The 19,045-nt window shown below is 41.2% G+C and overlaps 2 long non-coding RNA genes across 9 annotated transcripts; both read left to right on the top strand.

Moving 5' to 3' along the window:
• The first annotated feature begins 33 nt into the window (after window positions 1-33).
• On the top strand, window positions 34-2,101 carry LOC127335197 (uncharacterized). Of its 8 annotated transcripts, none has more exons than XR_011752448.1 (5): window positions 34-907; window positions 979-1,049; window positions 1,461-1,693; window positions 1,791-1,885; window positions 2,001-2,101. It is a non-coding gene; the product is annotated as an uncharacterized lncRNA (long non-coding RNA). The 8 variants fall into 8 exon arrangements; XR_011752447.1 differs by having other exon boundaries at window positions 1,453-1,693; XR_011752449.1 differs by lacking the exon at window positions 979-1,049 and having other exon boundaries at window positions 1,453-1,693.
• Window positions 2,102-2,481: 380 nt separating this feature from the next.
• On the top strand, window positions 2,482-5,226 carry LOC127335196 (uncharacterized). Its single transcript, XR_007872640.2, has 3 exons — window positions 2,482-2,593; window positions 3,208-3,317; window positions 4,801-5,226. It is a non-coding gene; the product is annotated as an uncharacterized lncRNA (long non-coding RNA).
• Window positions 5,227-19,045: the final 13,819 nt, after the last annotated feature.

Genomic DNA, 19,045 nt, shown 5'->3' with positions numbered 1-19,045 from the left:
CTCATGTTACCTTCTGCGCTGTCTGCAGGACAAAAGGTTTATCTTCTTCTGGCTTGTGACAAGCTTTGTTGGTTTCTGTTGATTGCAATTGTCTGGTGCTTCGCAACTCCTAGGTAGTCTACTCTCGAGTCATGGTTGCAGCGCCCAGTTCGACGAGGTGCAGTGCCCCAAGCGCCCAGGATGGCCCCTCAACCTGCTCGTGAGGTGGGTGGGAGATGGAGGTGCCGCTAACTTCCTCATCCACAACATCAGGCTTTCTGAGGCGGCCCTCCGCTCTCGCTCAAGCCACTGCAGCCTCGAGGATCAAATCTTCCTAGGGGAAATGTCCACAAGCAGAGAAGGGATGGCACGACCTGTGCGGAGGCAGTCGTCGTCATCCTTGGCATCCAGCTGAGCGCCTCGCCAGAGAGGTGTACCTCTCCCTTCCAGCCATCCTCTTACAATGATTTTATCTAATTCATGGGAATTCTCAGACGACGAGGATAAAAAGTTTCCTTTTGCTGAATTGAAGCATAAAATCTGTATGCTAGATTTAAAGTAAATCCTATATTAGATGCTTATTGATATTTGCATCCCTCTTTTTCCTAATATTCTGTGATGCATTTCTTGTTGATTCCATTTAAGTGGTACTTCTTTACAACTCTATCTATAAATCCTAGAAGCTGAGTTGATTCTAGGCGGGTGTTTCTGCAGACATCTTGTTTATTTTCTTGGTATGTTGTATTCTTGTTGGCTGCGGGCTCTATAAATGCCATTCATGATCCATTTAACTTTACCTGTTAATAACTTTGATTTGAAATGACGAGGCAACCTCGGGTGGGAGAAGGAACAACATCACGTCGAGAAGGAGGGGCCATCACACGATGCGTTGTGGATCACAAGGATAAATGTGACCAAATTGTTCATGGTAGGACATGTTCAAAGTCATGATAAAAGCGACCAAATTGTCAAAAACCGTGATGTTCGCTTTGTGTTTAGGAGCACAAGATGTATGTCTCCTGATCAAAAGCAAGTGGTTTCTTCTGATTTCCATCGCCTTTCCTTTCCAGGTTTTGCATGTTTGTTTCATTCAATGTTTTTGTATGATTGTTTCTCCAACTAACATGGTTTTGTCAGAATTTAACCAACTTACCCCATACGGTGAAGTTAAACAGCATGCTCTCGTGATTTGTTATATGCCAACTGAAGAATATATATGTTGTTATGTGTCACTGCAGAATAATATATATGCACACTATAGTTTATTATGGACATTTTACACTATGTCACAGTTGCTTCAGATTACGTTCCTATTAGAGAAGGTTGTCGTATCACGTAGATGTTTAAAGAGCATGAGATGAGAAAATCCAAATGAAATGTTTTCATATTACTACATGTTTGCTAGCCAACAGTGTTGTTTGTTATGGTGTCCAACATACCAGCCCATGAAACCAATTAACAGTAATTGTGTAGCCATGCAGGTGAGTCATGCAAAGCTAATACAAGATGGTGCGCTCGAAATGGAGGATTTAATTTGGTATACGACTATATGTTATAGAAGCTTGCCAAAAACAAGCACAATAGCAGAAATCAAATGAAAATTACTCTAGGTGGAAGAAGCTACTACTCCAGGCCTGACTGAAAGAAAGAAGTATTTTATACCTTAGTTGGATTTAATTACTACCATTGATATCTTCTTTCACCGACTTGACAGGTTATTTACGATATAAGCTGCCTCATATGATTCAAATTTACCGTTCTGCTATAAATTATATGTGCTGACGTTTTTATGTTACTTGGCTGCCTTGTAGATGCTGAGTTAAGACCTTTAATGTTTGGGTTTGGGTGGCAGGGGATTCTTGCATTGTCGGACATCAGACAGCATTTGGTGTTGTAGGAGTGTCAGGTAATTGTAAACTACATCTTGTGATGCAGATGATGGTGGGCTGCTGATGCAATATGAACCAACGCTTGGTGAAATTTGCTTGGCTAATATAGTATTCTTTTCTAAAATTCCCAAGCCTGGCAGGGTACATTTGGCGAGGTTCTGAAATTATGTGGGTATGTTTTCAGAGACTTATATACATCATTATTATTATGCATGATTTGTACTGTGTTCAAACCAGAGTGTTTCTTTTATTGGCTGCTGTGTGTTATGTACTTATGTGATACACTTATGACAGTATTAGATGAACCAGACCTATATATGTTAGAATCTATGTTATGCATAGCTAAACGGGGAAGCTATCATGAGCCTCATGGTTTAAAGTCAATAAATATCAATCATATATGGTTACAATACAGTCATGGATACAACTTATGGTTACAATACTATCTTGTTTTTGTGTTTGAGCCACTGTGACAGCTCTTCTTCTCAAGCTATGGCCTCATAGACTGAAATTTTGGCTAATTAATTTGTTTGCTTGGTTCCTACATTTGATGTATTGTTTAAAAGAGGTGTGTTTTAACTTCTTCTATTTTTTTGTAGAAGAGTATTGCATGCTCAGCTACTCCAATCGTTTGGGGATGGTGGACTTGATTGCTGAATCAATGGTGCCATGTCATGCCCCCTATATTACCTTTGCCCAAATCAAAGTGCATATATTTCCACGAGGTTTGTTGTAATACAATACAAGTCTTTTGGGCTACGCTGCATTCCTAGAAGATGCTACATTGATATATTCTGCCGCATTTAGATATTTTTTCATTGAATAAAATCGTTCAAGATCTATATATCTTGTCTGGTTTTTCTTTTTTGTGGTTATTATTAGTTCTTATCGTGCATTTGGCATGCTGAACTTGATTCCCAGAAAATGGTGTTTGGTTTCTTGTTTTCCGGGTTTTCATTTTCAGAAGTTTAATGTTGATTTATATTTTAGGTCAAAACTAAAATTTTGTTGCAATCGGTTCAGGATAGTTTGCGGGGTTCAATACGAGATAACAAGGAATTTCGAAATGATATAATGAGGCTTAAGCTAGGGCATGCATACCATCTTTACCACTAAATCTTTGCCTGGGAGATATTAAATGAACTTACCCTATTTCCTTTTTATTAAAAATTTACCTAATTACATTTATACTAATTGGCACACGTCTAATATATATCCTGAAGATCTGTAAGCCTACCACTAAGATAATGTGCCGCATTCTAGACCAACGTGGACCTCATAACGGTTAGGCGCCTGCCTTTTCTTCTTCTTAGAATGCATCTTACGTCTTGCATTCCAGGTACCTCTCAACTCTAAATTTACTAATCAAAGAAGTCAAAGCTACACTCCAGCCACTGAACTGGGTTTTACATCATTGCGGATGCATGAGTGTGTCATTGGACTGTCATGGTATAGCTTTCTCCTTCTATCGAGATACTGCATTTTCCGGTGCTTCAGTGTGTTATGTAGTCCTATACTCATTGATCTTTTTCCAGTGCTTCTGTGTATGCAACTTAGTGTTTTGATTAGAGATTGATGTCAACACCCCATTACAGAGCTGCTTCATTTCCTAGCATTTAAAAATTAATGCGCATGTTTAGAAATAAAATAAATACCTTAGTTATTGGGAACTTTTTGGAAAACCTATGAAAAAGAAGGTATATGATCTGTTTCTCCACTCTTATATATAAAATTCTTTTAATCCTTTCTTGTTTGAATGCTTTAGTGGTCTTCTCCAGTTTTGTAGAAAGCTAATGGACCAAGTAAGTAGTTTCGTAGGCACGCCCATAGTCAACAAATGTCTCATTTGGTGATTTATTCACCATTGATAAGCGAGGAGATTGTGTGGCTAAAGCTTCAACATCCGTTACTACCCAAGAGCTGCAGTTCAATGGTCAAAATGTTAGGATGTTGCATAGTCAAAACAAAAATAACAATGAGCCTGTGAAATGAGTAAAACACAACCTGTAACTTCACATATTATGGAAAATCCTTGATATTCCTTAAAACTCTATTTCATTTGTTTTGTTCCTTTTCAGATTTGTTGGTATTATTTGCAAGAGGCGTGTTTTATCCAATAGGTATAATATATTTTACTTGTATTTTTCTGAAGATTATTGTAGCGAAGACGTTTGTCAAAAGTATTCAGTATTTACAACCCATGGCATGTCCCATCTTAAGCCCCTCGAATTGACTTGTAATCACACACCAGACTGGTGTATCGGCATTTGCCGTAAACTTTTACTCAATCTATATAATTCGTTAGTTCCATTTCAGCTTCCAAAACATTTGTTGGCTATTTAAAACTTTGGCAAAGCCCCTTCTCGTATATAATGGCTGGGAGTGTTAGAAGGTACCACGACACTACAACTAAGCATCAGAGTGTTGAGTACATTGATTATGAGTAGAAGGATTTTAAGATAAATATGGTAGTGTCTTACCAATCATGTGGCATTAGCTATTGTTTTGTCCATTTCTTTTTGCTAGCCATTTATCTCTCCCCTACAGTGTAATTTTTGTATTGTTTGTATCACAAATATGAAATTAGCACAGGATAATGATGTGTTTGAAGAAAAACACATGCTACAGTTAGTAAACTAGAGGTGAGGAGGCTATTTCAAATACTGTGGTCGAGAGCGCTCGAGACTTCGATTATGGAGGCCAAATATTATGGCATATTCTGTTATTATATAGAGCTAGCTAGCTTCAATTCAATGGGTGACAGGTGAGCAGGAAAAGAGTGTAATGATATAGTCTTGGGAGGGAGAGGAGAACTAGGTGTGGATTTTAAAGTAGTAATCAATCTTGGGCCATTCATGCGGTTGCTTCGATTGTACCATGCATGACAAATTTAGAGTAAATAATCTTGGGTTGGAATTGATGACTGCTACAGACAGATAAAAGGGTTGTCGTACACAGCACTGTGCTTGGTTTACCTTGGGCTCATCATCAAGGATGATGGCAGCAGTCGGGCACTCGGGCCTGAGGAGGCGGTGCTGTCAGCGAGTCTCCGCCGGAGGAGGCGAGGACCATCATGATGTTTCATAACTTCAAATCATTAAGTAATTGATGTTTAGGAAATGTATTAAGAGCATCGTGCAGAAGTTCATGATTGTTTTACTCAGTTATGAAAAATGAAGCAGATGAGCATTCCATGTATTCTTGTTTGTAGCACAGTATAAGGGCAATAATTTTTAGATGGTCGGCTTATTAACATTAACATTTGTTAAACAATGGATATGTTGCTCGGTCCTTCACCGTACAACATGCTTCAAAGGGTGGACCATATCACCATCCTCAATCCATGAGTGTGGTAGCATCCGGTGCTTCATGCTGATATTCCATATGTTTACGTCACAAGCAGAAACACAAGCCTAAAAAATGTCAGAAATGCTGTATACTGTTTAAACTTGTCTGAAGCATTCACTTCAAGAACATGGGAGTTATGAAGTTGTTGCGTCCATGAGTGTTCTATCATCTACGTTTGTCCTCTGAATCTGGTTGATCGTCAATCAAGTGGAAGCAGTTTGGTGATACAAGATGAAGAATTTTATATCATTCCGCTCAGGAGATTTCATTATCTTTTTAGGCGACGCTTAATTGTGATGTTTGAACTCAAGTTCTATTTCTTATATGGATCTGGTATGAAAATTGGACCAGTAGCCCAAGTGGCGTTAGGGACATTTTCCCATTTCCTTTACTGGTTATATCTTGTGCCTCCAAGATTAATAACCACCACTAATTTTGTTAGCTCTGTTACACAATACTTAGAATTATCTTCTCAAGACAAGGCAAAATAAGGAGCAGATTATCCCAATCATTTCAAGACCAACCTTGGTATATGCACAAGTGGCACACCCGTCCTAATTCCGTCTCAATTCCGGCATACCTGACCTAATTCCGTCTCAATTTTGGCACTCACCTGCACCAATACATTTTAAATAGGCACTCACCAGTATGAATACTGCCCAAATGAGCAATTTGAGAATTGATGTTACATTGAAAAGGAAAAAAACCACCTGTTCGCAGTTATTGTCATTAGTCCAATATTTTCGCCTCAAAATAAAATGTATCAAATATATCTTTATCCAAATATTTTTTGTATTTACATGATTTATTACTTTAATATATTAAGTGCCAATGATTAAGTACTTTGTTCATTTAAGTATGAGCAAACTTTTGGTGACATCATGCCACATGTCCATCAATAATATGGTGGAGGAGCTTATACAAAAGCATAAAAGCTGAAAAAATAATGCAGAATCGTACTAAATTGTCATATCTTACTACATCATCTCAATGGGATGGTGTGTCTGCAAGATACTAAAGTAGTTCAATTCCGGGCTAATTCTAAATACTAAAATAAGATAAAATTTATGGTTTAAATTTTGACTTGATTCTGCCATTTGCGCGATATCACACGTCTTATGCTGTGTTTTGTTCTACGTCTTTTTTTAGCACACAGTCACATATGGTGATACTTTCGGAGAAAGTAGTGTAGATTCAAAGATACAACATAGCCACGTCCATAATTTTCTTCACATGTTTTGGAAACTCAAATGTGCAAGTAAAACGAAATAAGAAATCGCAACCACTTTTCGGTCATAGCAACTGGATTGCCCAAAGGAAAGTGGAAGCGATATCGAGAGCACTACCCAAATGAAAGTACAAGGGCCGTCGAGGCTATTATACCTCACCATGGGACGCCCCGTCGGATACTATTCTACTCGATCCAAAAGCTCTACTCCAACCTCGGATGATGTTGTAGCTCACCTGGATGGCCATCCAACCCGAATGCCCTCCCTTTACCACTACGGTGATGACATCGGCAAGAAGAGTACAACTCCGCTCCAAGCCTCTGATATTAAAATAAGCCAAAACTTATGGTTCAAATTCTTATTGAATTATGCTATTTGTGCAATAGCACAACGCGGTAATTCGGTACTAAAATAAAAGAAACCCTATGGTTAGCCTTTGTCATTGCGCGATAGCGCAACGGGTCATCTAGTAGCTTTTAACGGACACAGAAAATATCGCGCGCAGGTTGCATCGCTTTTCAGGAATGCAATGCGTTGGCGCCCCCACAGACGTCAAACAACAACAAATGTAGAACAATGAAGATCAAACATAATAAAAAATAACAACGAATACTTCATTTACTATTACAACATAAACAAAAAAGTTTATTGTCAATACAACATATATTTTTTCAACAATACAACAAATAGATCACCAACAATACAACACATAATTTTTCAAAATATAATAAACATACATATGAGATGAAACAAACTATTGTTGGCCATTCCACGTCCACTACTTGTCGATCAAATCTTCTTGAAGCTCATCATGCACATTGTCGTCTCAAATAGTTTTGTACGAGGCAATGAAGCAGGCTACTCTCTTCTCTCTCCTAAGCACTTGCACATGGCGTCCCATATAGTCATAGTGCAAGTAATCATTGTCTTGCCCTCACTCATTCTCGATGATCATATTATGCAGGATGACACAAGCGTTTATAATGTACCAAATGATCTCTTCATCCCAAGATCTAGTTGGTCATCTCATAATCGCAAATTGGGTTTGTAAGCAAATGCTCTCTCCATGTAATTCTTAACCGCCACTTGTGCATTATGAAACTGAAGTTTTTTCTTACCGGATGATTTGTGAACTGGCTTCACAAATGTTTCCCACCATGGATAGATGTCGTCGGCTGGGAAATAGTCATAGTTGTAGGTGTGGACATTTGCTTGAAACTTCACCCATGATGTTTCACCCAATGCAATTTTTCTTATTAGTGGTGATCGTTGGAGAACGTTGATGTCATTGCAAAAACTGGGCATTCCGAAGAAAGCATGCCACTCATAATCATCCATAGCTATAAGGATTATAATGGAATCCTTTTTGTCGCCTTTGAACTGTCCATGTCATGCTGCAAGATAGTTCTTTCAACTCCAATACATGCAATCAACTGAATCAAGCATACCCAGAAATCCTCTTTTTTGTTGAACTCCACAAGCCTTTTCGTGTCTTGAGCATTGGGGCTCTCAAGTATACCTCATCAAGCACTTTCACAATTCCTACGGCAAAGCGCTTGATGGACTTGATAGCTTGAATCTCACCCATCGGCAAATAGTCATCAACTAGATCCGCTGGAATCCCATATGCCAACATACGCAAAGAGGCGGTGACGTTTTGGTAAGTGCTATGCCCAAGTTCTCTGGCGGAATTTCTCCTTTTCTCAAAAAACTTGTCATACTTCTTCATCTCCTCCACGATATGTGATGAGCGCAGATTGCACAACATTTTGGAACCCCAAGAGGAAGGTATGATGAGCACAGTAGCAAGTCTGATATAACACCAATGAAACACCGTTCCACTAGTATTATATCGCTCAGAGTGGTACAACAGAAACATATGCGGGTCCAAGGCATGTCTATAGAATTACAACATTGACTCTGTTACATAAGATCATCACAGCCTCCTACTTTACAATGAGGTAAAACTGCAAATAAACTCCAGAAGAACGACTCGTAGTCTAGTCTTATCACGAACTCTATTTGTAGAGTATTTAACTAGCTATAGAGGCTAAGAATAGATTCTAGCTAAATAGGAGCTAGGTTTAGGAAGCTAGTTCCCTTCTATGGCTAAACTAGGTTTTCTTCTTGTTGGATGTGGCATCTGACTCCTCTGACAGGGTCCTGTTTCTTGAAGTAGTTGTTGACTCCTCGGCCTTCGAGTTGCACTGTAGATCCTCCTTCGATGCCTCCATATCTAAGCAGGGGATTTAAGAGTGGGATGAGTACGAGCATACTCAACAAGTTCATTATAGGAAAGAGGTGTTTAATGCACTAGCTACAGCATTAGACCAGAAAGTCTAATACCAATGCAAGTTTTCATAACCATTTCTTCAAAAGGTTGCTTTTATTCAGAAGAACTATGTCCGTCAGCCTTCACCGGTTTACTAGAACTTCATGGAGTTCCTTTCCGGCAGCGTTCGCAGTTCCAAAACCCGGAACAGGGAGTGACAGGTCATGATTAATTACACTCTGCAGAGGTGTGCTGCATTACCCATAAGCACTGTTCAAAAAATCGTCCGATTCAACGATTAATCGCCCGATTAATCCCTATTCAGTGGTCATCGATTAGCCGATAAATTCATTTATCATCCGATTAACTCATTTATCGCCCGACTAATCGTCCGATTTGCCTATTAATCGCTAATCGTCAGCCGACCGAGTTGAACCCGATAAGCGATTTTCTCAACATTGCCCATAAGAGATCTTAACCTTGGTGCCAACCGGGTTGCATGCCCGTTCACACTTCCTTTGGTGTGAGGCCCGGTATAAGGCCATAGCCAATCATATTCCTCCGCTACCTCGTACACCCACCCTTTGCTGCAAACTCCGACCCTGGGTCCTCGTCGGTGCTCTTATACCAATTAAGGACGGCCCCCGACCACGACAACAGTTCAGGTCTCTACCATGAACTCCTTCGCCGGGAGATGCAACCCATCATAGACCGCAATAACCGTGGGGACTTCAATCGGGAGCCCCACCCTACCACTTGTCCTCTCTTGGATCAAGGGTTTACGGTAAAGCGCATCTGTTTATGTACAAGAGGTGGACATACAATTGACTATTCCGTCCCACTCCAGATCTTATGGTTAACACGGGTATTACGGCACAAGAATCACTGGACGACATTTGTTGTTAATCCTAGATGGATATAAACCCTTGCAATGGAACCTCCACCATATCAACACAATCCATGGTTCCATTGCCCACCACATAGTCATATTCATAGTTACGAAAATAGTGGTTTTGCTTTTTTATGCAATAGTGATAAACATAGTACTTTGCAAGTAATTTGGTAAAAATACTCAAATAACATGAGCAAGCGATGAACTTGCCTTTCTTGACTGCAAGATTATGCAGGCAAGGTCTTCGATACGCAATAACTCCAATTTCTGAAATAGCATCATCGTCCGGTAAGGACGATGTGTAAAAGATTGGCAAGGATGCAATAATGCATAAGTATGAGATGCAATCGCTCTAAGCGGGACCTAACCCAGATGATTTAGGATTAGTGAGTTGTCAGATTGTTTTAGGGTGTGTTTTATTTTTAGAGTGATTCACAAACAAGGTTCTTAGTAAGAATTGGTTACTTGGTATCAAAAACAGGTGCTGCAATATATCATAACAATAACATTAATAGCACACAACAATACATTTGGTATAATCCTAACATGTAATGAATAGTGGTTTGTGTTAGCACTATTTGGCATGGTTAATGATTAGTTATCATATACTTCAAAAGAATAACTTTTGAAGAACATGTTCTTTAATAGAGAACAGGTATGATAATTAGGGTTGTGGAGTTCTATGGTTTACTATGGTTTCAACTAGTTTCTGGAGTAAGTGTTAGATGGATCACAACATAGTTGGATTCATCAATAGCTAAAACTTGTAAGGGTTGAGCTAAGCCTAAGCATCTTAAGCAATTAATTACACATGGGTGCTACCAAGGTTGGTTATATCTTACTAGTGATAGATAGTTAGGGTTTATAGGTCCTATTAGGTATGGTTGATGAATACTCTCTATTTTCTTCAAAAGAATAACTTTTGAAGAACACACTTCTTAAATTATAAGAAGCATCTCAATTAAGGTTGAGATTGTCTAGGTTTTCTATTGGATCCTTAAGTAGAGAATGGTTGGTTCTTAAATGGGATGGTTCATAAGTATCTTACACTAGTATGGTTTAGTGTAGTATGGTATGTAATGCAAAACATTAGGTATGATTGCTATTAGGATTCATCACAATGGTGTGATGCTAAATAGGAATCATTAAGGTTGGTGTCTCAGAAGATAGGAACTAGGGTTGGTCCTATTTGATCATCTAGGCATGAACACATGTAATACCAATATATTAGAGATGTGTCTCTATTATTTTATGAAGACATGGTAATTGTTTAGTTGCTACTATGGAGTTATGAATGAAATCAAAGTATCATGATCACATGTTCTAACCTAGGATTTAGGTTTAGAAGCAAATTAGGATTCATATAAATTAATGGAGCTAGGGTTCCTAATGCATTAGGGTTTTAGGATAAGACAATCACTATTAATATCATGTTAGGTTTTAGGGTTTTTAAACAGTGGTTGAAACGAGGATATATCTTTTAATTCTTTTCTAGGTTTTGGAATTATATGTTGAAGTAATGATCTAGGGTTTTTATATGGTTAAGCATAACCATGAAGAAACAATCGTTATATTATATGAAAATTTTAATACAAAGAAATATTTACTATTTTCTTGAGGTGAAAAATAGAAATAAAAGATTATATCTTTAATATTTTTGTCTTAATAGTTGAAGATCTAAGAATTTATTTTCTAAAATTTAGTGAAAAGATCATATTATTTTTCTTTGGCTTTTGTGGTATTTGTTTATGTTTTCACTTATATTTAGAAATTCTTAATTTTATGAAAAAATTATTTATATTTGAATTTCCTCATGACTTGATTTATTTAGAGGATTATTAGTTAGATAAAAATGTCTAAATGGTTAGATGGGCTGGCCCATTGGCCTGGCCAATGATGGTTTGGCCCAAACCTGGTCTGAGCTATTCGACCTGGTCGAGCACGGGAAAGATCCCGACCCCACCCCTGTCTCTCTCGCTCACCTCTTCCACACACATGCACACGACCCCCTCTCTCTCGTGACCTCCATGTCTCTGCGGCGTCGTCGCTCGCCCCCCCGGCCGCTCCCGGCCAACTCCGGCGCCGCCGCTGGCCGGATCTGCTCCGCCTCTTCATGCTCTTCGAAACCCTCTCTTCGATTTGATTTCTATACCCCCAGTTGCTCGCCCATGACCCCGGAAACCCTAGTGGTCAACGGCGGTTCCACCGTTGCCTGCTGCTGCTCTGGCCATCGCCGGTCTCCTCCTATGATGCTGTGCCCCGGCGTGGCTCCGCCTTGGACCTCCCTGCCATCTACCACTGCTTTAGCTCCGCCCCCTTTCCCACACGCGTGCCTCACTGTAACCTTAACCCACGGATGGCTCGGTCGCCGGCGTTTTTTCGACTCCGCCGCGGCCAGATTGCTTTCATGACGGTGAATTAGTGGTGTGGTGTTGCGGTGCTGTTGTACTGGTGGAGCGGTGTGGTGTTGGTGGTGACTACTGCATCCTCGACGCCGGCCGGACGGCGTCTACGACTGCAACCCCGGCGTCGGTGTACTGGTGGTGATGCACTGGTGGGGAATGGTGTTGTGCTGGTGATGATTATTTCATCCTCGACGCCGGCTGGACGGTGCCACGGACGCAACCCCGGCGTCGGCCTTTTCCTCTATTCGTCTGCACCACTGTGAGCAATAATCCCTCTCCTCTCCACTCTGCATATGACCATGTATTGGCGGCTTGTGCTCGTGTGTGGTAACTTAATTGTTGGTCTAGCTGTTTAGAGGATTCCTGTTCTGATCCTATGATTCTACTGGTAATCAGCATATGATACTACTGTTCATGATTAGAGACTTATGCTGCTGGCATGATATTTGTTTGTAGCAGTCCTGGTTCATCCATTTGATGAACTGGATATACTGGTTTGATCTAGTGTGGTGGATAGTTTACTGTTAAACCACAGCGAGTGATATATTTTAAGTGCTTCCGTTTGTTGGCTTAAATCAATTGGCTGCTGGCTATCTATATTATGCTATTATTAAACTACTGGTGGTTTATGTGAGCTTGTTACCTTCTAGTGGCTTTGCTAATGCTAGAGTGTCAACACCCGGATTTTTAAGTCCGAATGCCTATTATGTCATACATCGCAATCCCAGGAATATTGTTGTTGCGAGGCATAATAGTTAAGTATCACAGTCATCATTCATTACAAACCATAATGTCTTACAACTTGGAATCACATCATCCATATTACACGAATAGTTGATCTATTGATCAACAAACAAACACAAGTTCATAGCGGAAGCGTAAGATACAAGGACTCTCTAGTCCACAGGCCAACGATTGACGTCGGAAGTGTCAACACCCGGATTTTTAGGTCCGGATGCCTATTATGTCATACATCGCAATCCCAGGAATATTGTTGTTGCGAGGCATAATAGTTAAGTATCACAGTCATCATTCATTACAAACCATAAGTCTTACAAATTTGGAATCACATGATCCATATTACACGAATAGTTGATCTATCGATCAACGAACGAACACAAGTTCATAGTTCATAGCGGAAGCGTAAGATACACGGACTCTCTAGTCCACAGGCCAACGCTTGACGTCGGAAGACTCTTAGTTGTCGTAGGCGTCCTGCTGGTCGTCTCCTTGTTCATCTTCATACTCTGGTCATTTGAATAGCCATGGACAAAGCCGTGAGTACTTTAAGTACTCGCAAACTAATACTAATGTAAGTGCTAGACATTCTAGTATGGTTTGCTAAGCTCTAGTTTATTTGCATAAAGCTAGTTTTAGTTCACAATATTTGAGAAAAGCTTATTCAAGTGCTAACTAACTCAAGTGGGAACATTAGTGTCATTCCCACTATTCAAGTGGTGATTTCAATTCAATTCACCACAAGTCATTTCACCATCATCTTTCAACATCATTTTCAAAGATATGACATCAGAAACTGTATGGCCTTTCCAACCGTCCGTAACCGTGGACGCGGCTATTCGAATAGGTTTATACTCTGCAGAGGTTGCACACTTGTGCCACAACATTTGATTTCATCCGTTGGGATTACCCCGAATCATCGTAACACAGTACGCGGATCATCAACCCTAACCTTTCACTTACGAATCCTAGTATGAGCACCTCTCCCCATGAGCTTGGCCTCCCAGTGAAGACCAACTGTCAACCTGGGAACTGCACAGGGCTTGGCCGTACAATTCACCGCAATTTCACATCATTTCTCAACAACGGAGGCAGCCTCAAGCGTAACCCCTATGACGTGTGTTCAGAGGGAACCCATACTACGATGCATAAACTTCCAGTTAAGCCATACCCATAATCAGGTATTGTGGGGGTACTTAATAATTGGAAAGGTATCGCATTCAAACCAACATCATTGTTTATCAAAAATCACTATCTTCTCTTGGTCATATTCACCTTCAAAAATCATTCAATGGAATGCTTCATCATTCCAAGGTTTCAAATTCATTTCAATTCACATTGTTCCCATCTAGAGTAGTCAAGTTTTATTTCATTAGCACTAGCTCTAAATCATGAGGGGTGCTATCTTGCTTTGCTTGATTGAGACCACTTCACTACTCTAGTAACCATCCTTTACTTTGACCAAAGTTAACTATAAAAGTAACTCTTGGAAAACAACACGTAAAACTTGTAAAGTAAAAACTTGGGATAGGCTTATGTAAGAAAAGGTAAGAATCATGGTGCCTTGCCCCAAGGGGCTTTTCACTTTGCAAGAATATTAGCTTGCCTTGGTAGTTCTCAAACTGTTCCTCCTCCTCCTCTTGGTAGCAACCTTCTTCTTCGGTGTACTCTCCGGTGCTACCATCTAAATTTGAATACGAGTATAATTACTCACTAATTCAATGGCTATTCCATACATCACATATAAACACACAAACTATTCTATGCACACAAATAATCTACTTAGGGTGCATGGGTTGTGTTGTTTAAAATAGAATTCACTTCTTTGTATTTAATATGTAAATGATAGTTTCCATAGGGTTCTTGAGAAATAATTTCCTCTCATTGAAATCTTCTTAAGATTTAATTTCTCACACAATCATATATGAACTCATATTGACCTAAGTCATTTGTTCATCATCATCATTTGTGAAAATGATTTAAATGAGGTAAAGCACCTCATATCATTTAATATCACTACATAGAATTTAAATCTCTAATTAATTCATATAAGAGAGTTGGGACCAGGGGTCCAAACATCCCATGAATTCATGTGAGACAAGATTTAAATGAAGTTTAAGACCTCATATGAATTACTTAATAGTTTTGGACAATATCAACTAGTTAAACTAGCCATATTATCCATTAATTAAACTAGGCCATGATCATGCAAAGTGACCACACCATTTTATTGCATAAACAATTAGTGTAATTCAAATGTGAGCTATTAGAGTTGGAATTAACTTAATATCTATTTTGGTTGATTTTTAAGAATTATTTGAATAGGGAAAAGTCCCTGCCTTGTTATTTTTATCAAATTAATTGTACAAAGAATCTGGTCATGGGACTAGTGGCATGTTGTAGAGAATTTCACTAGCTTTCCAACAATATAAAGTTCATTAAATTTGGTTGAGCCAATTTGAATCTATTGATTTTCAAAGTGGAGGCAGTATTGAAATTATTTGAGATTGTTTAAATCTAGTTTGAATAAAAAGGCCGGCGGGAAAAACTAACTGGGCCAGATTCAAATTAAACGGCCCAAGCCAGCCCACCACGCGACTGTGCCCGCGTGGGCTGCCTGACAGAGGGTCCCGCATGTCAGCGGCTCTTTAAACCTGAATCGGCACAGATCAACCAGAGACGTAGGATTAGAATCAGATCGAACGGCTCGAGTTCATCGTCATCTCCGACGAGAACCCAACGCTCTGGCGGCGGCGGTAGGGGGTCGGAGGGCTAACCAGAGCTCCAGCTAGGGATGGCAGTGTGCTCGGGGTAGATGTGGACGACGTCGAAGCTCCAGGTACAGGTGGCGTCGCCTGAGGTGGACTGGTTCGCCGGCGATTGCTGCAGAGCTTCCGCGACGGCGAGCTCTCGATTGGCCTTGCTCCGGCGTGAATCAGGTGAGTGGTGAGGTGGTTGAGAAGCTGTGAGAGGTGGGGAGTGCGGTGGTGTGCTTGGATCATCCAGGGGAGGTCTCCTTTTATAGCAGCGCATGGGTGCTGCGGGGCAGGGTGGCGGTCGACCATGGCGCGGCGATTCCGGCGGGTGGTCGAGCTAGGCGAGGGTGCAACGGTGCTCTACGGGTCCAGGCGAGGCTAATGGCAGCGACAGCTTGGTCGGGGAGGGCTTGGTTGGGTCGCGTTGCTTCCAGGCAGGTCGCGGTGGTGGCGGGATCTTCTTCTCCGTCTACGGCGGCGGCGGTCCAGGGTCTGGTCGTGGCCATGTTTGGCGGCGTCCAGTTGGCGAGGTGATGCTCAACGGCTCTCGAGTGGGGCCAGGGCGAGTGCAGGGTGGTGGCACGGCGCGTGGCCAGTGCTTGTCCACGGCGTGCATGCGCGCGACACGAGCGGCGTCTGGGCGCGTTCTGGGCGCGCGTCGTCCGGCCAGTGTCATCGTCGAGCTCGACCGTGGCGGTGCTAGGACGCCGTAGGAGAGCATGGTGGCGAGCTAGGGCACCAGGGCCAGGGCAGAGAAGCAATGGGAGAGAGGGGAGCTCGTCGGGTTGGGCGACATGGCCGGCATGGCCATGTCTAGCCTTGCTCTCTCTCTCCCTAGGTTTCTATTGGGCATTGAAATGGCTTAAGGGGACCAGGGGACCAATTGGTGTAGGTTAGGGTAGATTAGGTGGAGTAGAATCACTATAGCAAATAGTGTGTAATAGTGCCATAATTGTAAATTTGTAAATTTGTCCAAATTTGATTTAATTCAAATGGTGGAACAATTTGAAATGTGTGTGTTTAGATAAGTTGTATTTGACCAGAGATGATTAGAGGTGGTGGTGGAATTGTGGAATTCAAGAATTTGCAAAATTGGGCTAAGTGGAGATTGTTGAATATGTTAAAAAGTTGAAACTTTGGATGAGCATAGCTCATGATCAAGAATGATTTTGGCAGGGTGATCTTTACAAAAGTTGTTCACCTTGATGTTGACTTTGAAATGGTGCAAAGAGATAGCAAGATTTGGTTTGAGAAAATTGAATGGCAATGGCTCAAAGTAGTGATCAGGCTATAAATTTCAGTTTTGACCATTATCATATGTGAGCTAGTTTTGCATTTGACAAATATTTGAATTGTGATTCTTTGATTCCCAAAGTTGTAATAAGTGTTTAATAACATTATTCAACTAATGGTGAAGACCAAATTGGTCTAGGGTCAAAATTTATAAAAATGCCATAGGGCATATGTGAGGGTTTTTAGGGTTTTTCATTTAATGGATTTTCTCCCTCTTTGATTTATTTGGTTGGTGATCTTAATATGATCATATTAGGGTTTTAGAGTATAGCACAAACACATAATAGCACTCATCATGGCATATCACTCAAATGCACAAGTCCTATGCATGGCACTATATGCAATTTAAAAAGTTTTTGTTTGTTTGAAATTTTGCTCTCTGGAATTCTCTAACTTTCTTTTTATTGCAATTTGGGATGTTACAAACCCTTCCCCCTTACAAAAGATCTCGTCCCGAGATCGAAAAGAAAGTTAGGTACTAAAGAGATCTGGGTACTCCTTCTTCATGAAGTCTTCGCGTTCCCATGTGGCTTCATCCTCGGTATGATTGCTCCATTGTATCTTCAGAAACTTGATGCTTCGGGTGCGGGTGGTTCGGTAAGCTTCCTCCAGGATGCGAATCGGCACTTCGCGGTAAGTCAGATCCTTATTGATATCCACCGATCGGTGATCGATGTTCTTGAACACCTCAGTCTTCTCGGGGACTTCAAGGCACTTCCAGAGGAGTGAGATATGAAACACGTCGTGCACAGCCGACATTTCTTTGGGCAACTCCAATTGATAAGATACTTCACCTCGGCGGCTGAGGACTTTGAAGGGTCCGACATATCAGGGTGCGAGCTTTCCTTTCAGCTGGAATCTCTGCATTCCTTTCAAGGGGGATACCTTGAGATAGACGAAGTCTCCGATCTCAAAGGTCATCTCCCGACGTCTCTTGTCGGCGTAGCTCTTTTGTCTGGATTGCGCAGTCTTGAGATACTCGCGAATCTTGTGGACTTTCTCTTCGGCTTCACGAAGAACATCTGGGCCAAAAACTTGGCTTTCTCCGACTTCCGACCAGTTCAGTGGGGTACGGCACTTCCTTCCGTACAAGGCTTCAAAGGGGGCCATCGTAGGCTGGCTTGGTAGCTGTTGTTGTAAGAGAATTCTGCGTACGGTAGGCAGTCTTCCCACTTGGATCCGTATTCCAGTACGCATGCTCTCAGCATGTCCTCCAGTATCTGGTTGACTCTCTCAGTCTGTCCGTCGGTCTGAGGGTGATAGGCGGTGCTGAAATTCAGACGGGTTCCTAGTCCTTCGTGCACTTTCTCGCGTAATCTTGAGGTGAACTGTGATCCTCTATCTGACACTATCGATTTCGGGGTTCCGTGCAGGGCGACTATTCTGGAGATGTATAGTTCAGCTAACTTTGGGCCTTGGTAAGTGGTTTTGACGGCGATGAAATGGGCGACTTTGGTCAATCTATCGACAACTACCCATATGGAATCATTGCCTTTGCTGGATTTGGGCAGTCCGGTGATAAAGTCCATTCCTACGGAGTCCCATTTCCATTCTGGAATCTGGAGGGGTGATACGTCTCCGACGTATCGATAATTTCTTATGTTCCATGCCACATTATTGATGATATCTACATATTTTATGCATACTTTACATCATATTTATGCATTTTCTGGAACTAACCTATTAACAAGATGCCGAAGAGCCAGTTGCTGTTTTCTACTGTTTTTGGTTTCAGAAATCCTAGTAAGGAAATATTCTCGGAATTGGACGAAATCAACGCCCAGGGGCCTATTTTCACACGAAGCTTCCAGAAGACCGAAGAGTCAACGAAGTGGGGCCATGATACGCGTACAGCACGCGTCCGTTGGGAACCCCAAGAGGAAGGTGTGATACGTACAGCGGCAAGTTTTCCCTCAGTATGAAACCAAGGTTTATCGAACCAGTAGGAGCCAAGGAGCACGTTGAAGGTTGATGGCGGCGAGATGTAGTGCGGCGCAACACCAGGGATTCCGGCGCCAACGTGGAACCTGCACAACACAAACCAAGTACTTTGCCCCAACGAAACAGCGAGGTTGTCAATCTCACCGGCTTGCTGTAACAAAGGATTAGATGTATGGTGTGGGTGATGATTGTTTGCAGAAAACAGTAGAATAGTATTGCAGTAGATTGTATTTCAGTATAGAGAATTGGACCGGGGTCCACAGTTCACTAGAGGTGTCTCTCCCATAAGATAAACATCATGTT

Source organism: Lolium perenne, chromosome 2 (assembly GCF_019359855.2).
Source record: "Lolium perenne isolate Kyuss_39 chromosome 2, Kyuss_2.0, whole genome shotgun sequence".
Classification (NCBI taxonomy): Eukaryota; Viridiplantae; Streptophyta; class Magnoliopsida; order Poales; family Poaceae; genus Lolium; species Lolium perenne.
Note: the sequence above shows the minus strand (reverse complement) of the source record. Positions and strands in the feature narration are given on the sequence as shown.